The 5,968-nt window shown below is 32.8% G+C and overlaps 1 protein-coding gene across 1 annotated transcript in view; it reads left to right on the top strand.

The window, feature by feature from the left end:
- The window catches only part of LGSN (lengsin, lens protein with glutamine synthetase domain), a 152,374-nt gene that overhangs the window by 20,726 nt on the left and 125,680 nt on the right, over positions 1-5,968 (top strand). The window lies entirely within an intron of this gene.

Consider the following 5,968-nt stretch of genomic DNA (forward strand, 5'->3'; position numbering starts at 1 on the left):
ATTCCTGCTAGTTTCCATTCTCCCTCTCGTACCCCCTGTTTAGCAGGAAGCTGGATAGGAAAGATGCCTTGGTCTTGTTATTGTAGATCGAGATGGGATTTCATTTATAAATATATTATATACAATACCTGAGAAAGTACATAGCAAATGATGAAATACAGTAAAAACCCTCACCTCTTCTTTTATGGTTGTTTTATGATGATTCTGAATCTTAGAAAGGAGATCATGTAACTCCCTCAATGTCTGAATGCCCTTACATGGTAGTTGAAGTGGACCCATTGCACTGAATCTTCCTCTGTAACTAACAGCATCATTGTATTGCCTCCACTGTCCAGGAATACTAACTCCGAGTAAATACACCAGCAAATATTTGTTTTCTGGCTATTACACTATTTTATGCTATATTACTATTGTGTTCCTTTAACTGAAACAAATAATATAATTGAGGGAATACTCATAGAGTCCTTTTTGACCTCAAAGAGGAAGCACTTTACATTGCTTTTCACTTGTCATGGAAACAGTTCTGTTGAGAGTGACAAAGAACTCAACAACACCTCAGCCTATTTCATCTGAATTGTAACTAGGGTCTCTTAATGTGTATTATCTACTTCATGGACTGTTTGTTTGTTGTTTATCATCTTTTTCTCTCACTAGAATTTTTTTAGCAAATAAGTGATGATCCCATTTACATTATCTATATGGTTTTTGAACCTCCTATCCTTATAACTGTGTAAATTACTGAGACAAATTCAAATAAATAGCAGAAACAATAGTTTAAATTTTCAGTATAGCTCTTAAAATGCTTTGGAGAAAATGTGATATAAAATTTCATAAAATTGGAAAAGCATAAATGTAGGGTTGAGATAAGGAATTTCAAGAGCCAAATGCGGAAGACAAAGGATGTAGCCGCCTACTTAACAAAGGTTCTGCCCATGTGATGTGATCAAATTCATGAAACATGATCTGAAGGAGCCCGTGGGAAAGAGCACTGGAGAGGGAGTCAGATGACTTGAGCTGTAGTCCGGGCTCTGCTGCTAAATGAGTGTGTGCCCCTGAACAAATCAGTACTCGTTAGCCATCGATTATTCCACCGAAATAATCCGAGAATTGAATTAATAAATTTTATTATAAGCTTCCCATTGGCCAAACAGTCTGTCCCTAAGTGCTCCATAATATAAATTTTAGAGTTATCTATTCGCTGAAAACTAGCTTGAAAGTTATTTGGAATTCATTCTGCACACAGATACTAGAAAAATCAACAAGGGCATGGTGGAGCCAGAAAGTGGGTGAGCATAATTTAAACTGTTAATGAGTTACTGCAGGAGAGGCAGTGAACGGGTGGGTACATCTGTTTATTTCATAATTTATACAGGTCAAGGGGTAATTTCTAAAATATACTCTATTTGTTCCATACTATGTTTTTTTAGGAAAGAAATAATTTTGATGATTAATGCTAATACTTCTAAAACTTAGTTATGGCATTCAGCCATTTGTCATTTACTCTTTTTACAGGTGTTGTTTATGTCTTCTGTTTTTTTATATAATTAGCTACTTTCGTTCATTTCTACGCAGAAGGGTGGCTGCCTCTTTCTGATGTTCTATGAACTTCTGAAAGAATTAGATTGAGGAAAAAAAACCAAAAAACACCTGAATCGAATCCTGAAAAAAAAAATAATGTTGATTTATTTTAAGTTAGGATATAACAAGCCAGACATTATTTTCTGTGCAATAATTGAAAAAGCATTTGCTGTTTTTTCTTTTCTTGTGCTGTTTAAAACTGATTGTCATTAGCACATTCTCAAGGGCACGTGGTCTAGTTAAGTGATCTATTTACTACCTATTTACAAGGCAAAAACTCAAAAACAATAGTAACCATTGTCATGTTGACAACGATATCATAAACACAGGTCACAAGATTATTGAGGGGAACAATTGTGCCCAAATCTTTTTCAGATATCTACTTTCATTTTTAGTGTTTTAGTATTTTTCCTAGTTCTTAGCAACTTTGATAAATCTGAAGACCGAAGCTGACATCTTTCAACATTTAAAAGTAAGAGTCACATAAATATCTAATGGGAAAATATTCTTAGTTGTACGATCAAGGATGAATGAAAATAAAAAGAATTGGACACAGAAGAAGAAAGAAAAATATCATATAATACTAAAGTAAAATGATGTAAGAGATCCAGTGATAAAGTTTTATTTAATAACTATATGCTTACTTGTAAATTTATTCGTAGTTTTAAAAAATGTTGGATCCAGATATAGAGGCTCTTCAACAGATGGCAGATAATAACACATTAAATCACTACATAGGTTTATGTAGTTAGGGTAGAAATGATTATCTGCTGAATTTTAATGGGTTAAATGTTCATTTCAAGAGCCTTTGTCAAAGTAAAGCATGATAACAAATGTCTTTAATCGGAACAGGATGGAACTTAATGGTTGAATTTCAGGGACTAATATTCTATTTATAGTACCGCCTAATTTTCTCAATTGTTTATTTGCAAATTAAGTGTAAAAGTTGGAAGTTAACTATAGTTTTGGCATTGAATTAGAACAGTCACACATGATTATTAATAGCTTACCTGGATTTTAGTAGACTGACCTGTATTTCATTTTCATTGCCTACTTTTTAATTCCATTGAGTCACATAATGGACTGTAATTGAGTCACAAAGCAGGAAACAAGCTTGTGACAAGTATATGGGACAAACTTGGCATATGTGGTTCTTCTCTCTGTTAGCGGAAAGTCAGTTCTAATAAGTCAGTCGGTTTATCATTAGTATTTCCCTCACCTGGTAAGACAGGACACAGTAAAGGTCCGTGTTCCTTACTGAAATTATGAAATCCAAAAAAGCTATGAAAAGAGGAAGTATTTTAGAAACTCAAGACCTGACTGGACCTGAAATCATTTAACAATGAAAACTTCTGCACTGATGCGTGACTTTTATCGTCTTTATTTATCATTCTTAGTATAAATATTCATTTGCTTCACTTTAGAAATATGAATGTATTTGATAATGGGGCACTATCCAACTCCTGCTGGAAGTATGTAGTAATACATAGTGTATGTATCCTATTTTCTTTCTAAAACCTGAAAGATACTGAATTCCAAAACATATTGGTCCTTAAGTATAGCTTTTCTTTAATCTGAAATCTCTTAATGGGTATTTCCCAATGTCGAGTTTCTTTTTTATTCTTTCTGCAACTTCTCAGGTACATTCATAATTATTGCATTATTATTGCAAGTATTAAAGGCAAAATCCTGCTTTTATCCTTTCCTTTAGTGCATGGCAGAGGCTGAATGACTTGCTGGAAAGAGCCCTAGCTTAAAGTTAAAAAGATCTAGAATTAAATCCTGGTTGGGCTGCTCACAAGCTGGGTGACCTTGGTCAAGTTATTTAACACCACCGAATATTACATTTGTTTACTTATAAAATTTTTATGGTGATACCTACATCCTTGTTTTTTTGGTCTCAATTTCAAAAAAGCATGAATCTTGGTAAGATAGACATTATCTTACCAAGATAGTATGGACATTATCTTTATCATTGTTAGATCCTATTGCTAGGTCTTTCTTTGCAAAGAGTATGCCTAAAATGCTAATTTTATACTTAGCGGTTATAAAATTTATTCCTACCTTTTTTGCCAGGGCCTCAAGATACCTAGGCTGTGCATTTAGATATAAGTAACCAAAAAAATAAATAAAACCAACAGAATTGGTATTGCAATTATTAGGGGAAATAAAATAACAGTCTATGAGGTGCTCTGGGAACAGTAGAGTTATGAAAAAGAGGTTAAAATCATGTCAATGAATACTTTAAAAAAACTATTGGGTTGCATTAATAGATAATTTTGTGATATTATTTTGGACATAATCTAAGATTGGGGATGGAGGGAGGCTGTCCCTGTATTTTCAAATTCTCCATCAACATCTATGATACATATTATGTAATTGCAAACTATTCTTGACAATTTCTGATGCAGAAATCATGTATATATTTATTATGTATTACTACAGATAATAAATATGTATCTACGTACGTTTATTATATATTACATTATTAAATATATAGTAAGTAATATTCCTTGTTTTGGGTTTTTAGAAGTTATTTACCTCTCTAAAATTGTTTCATTTGTGCACAGTACTGTTCTTGTTAATGGAGGTGGTCATCAGATCTATCAGCAGTCACAGGTTTCGCTTTACAGGGTACCCCATGTACATATCTTTTTCCATTTAAAATTTCTCATTGAAATTCAGGGTCCTTCAGACTTAGAACATTAGGTACCACTTGGTGTAAGAAAATATATGGTTACCATGAGGATTAGGAGCTATTCCACATCTGTTTAACCTCTTTATGGCATGTAATTTTTTCTAATAACATAAAAAGTTACTTCCCAGGAGAGAGTTTATCCTTTTATAGATGTTTTTATAATTCCTAATGCTACTGGTCTGAAAGGTAAGCTTTTTCAGATATAGTTTATTCTTCTGAATATTATCGTTTATAATATTATCTTTTAGTAACAAATTTTCATAATATTATCTTTTAATAATAATAATAATAATTAATAACAGGTACCATTTGTTGTACACTTACTATATAACTGACATATGATCTCATTTAATTTTCAAAACTTTTCTTTGTGGTAGTATTATCAATTAGGATTAGGGCTAACACAGACAGAGAATTAAATACCCACAAACAATGACTTAAGTCAAATGGTTTATGTTTCTTTCCCGTTCAAGTATTCCAAAAGTAGCCAGTGCAGGGCTGATAAGACATGATGGCAGGAATCCAATCTCTTCCTGTCTTATACCTCTGGCATATATAGCCTCTATACCTAAGGTTACCTCACAGACAAAGGAATCTGTTAGAACTCTTGCCATCATGTCCATATTCCAGCTGTAAGAAGAAGGAAGGACGAGGAGGTCACACTCCCTTTCTTTAGTGATTCTATCTGCATACTATTTCCACATATATCCTAGAACTTAGACAGATAACCACACCTACTTGTAAGAGATTCTTTTTCAGTCATTTGTGTACTTAGCTAAAAATTAAGATTTTACTGCTAAAGAAGAAAGGAAGAATGGGTATTAAGAGACAGCCAGCAGTCTGCCGAATTTGAGCTATTATTATTCCCATCTTACCAATGGAGAAATTGAGTCAGAGAGGTTAAATTGACTTACTAAGATCTCACAGTTCGTAGAGCCAGGGTTCAAACCCAGATCTATCAAACTTCAGAAACTTTAAGCACTACTCTAACGTGCTTTTACCTTAAAACAGTTATTTGTCTTTATTCTATCTCTTCAACTAAATTATTATAAATTGTAAAATGACTTTCTAAATCTCTAGGTCAATCTATTTAAACAATGAATCCTTTATTTTACCAAGATTCTTGGCAAAGGACAGAGCACTGGTATCAACTTGTGCAATGAAGCCTTTACTTCTACTGATCTTTTGAATAGATGGACTCAGAGAATTTAGTGACAGGTTTAGAAAATTGCCTGGCTGACAGATTAAAATCTTATTTTCAGCTCTATTGGTTCAGGGTTGCAACAGGTTTAAACGTCATTAAAGTATGCTTTGCTATTCTATTGATGGTTTAGATTTTAAACAAGATAATAAAAAAAGTGTTTTTTTTAGGGATAATAAGAATAAATAGAAAAATGATTTACTAGAGGAAAATATCATAATAATACAGTATTTTTATGATTTTTTTCCTCCAAAGGTATATTTTTAAGTTGATACTAGCACATCTTAGAATAAATCAGATTATACTACTTCTAAGTTATTTGAAAATTATTACATTTTGGTGGTGATTCTCTAATATCTTACTTGAGTAAAAATCTAAATCATATAACACATTATGAATTAAGTTTCCCCTCTCCCTTCCTTCCTTCCTTCCTTCCTTCCTTCCTTCCTTCCTTCCTTCCTTCCTTCCTTCCTTCCTTCCTTCCTTCTTTC

Source organism: Pteropus alecto, unplaced genomic scaffold (assembly GCF_000325575.1).
Source record: "Pteropus alecto unplaced genomic scaffold, ASM32557v1 scaffold7, whole genome shotgun sequence".
NCBI classification, from domain to species: domain Eukaryota; kingdom Metazoa; phylum Chordata; class Mammalia; order Chiroptera; family Pteropodidae; genus Pteropus; species Pteropus alecto.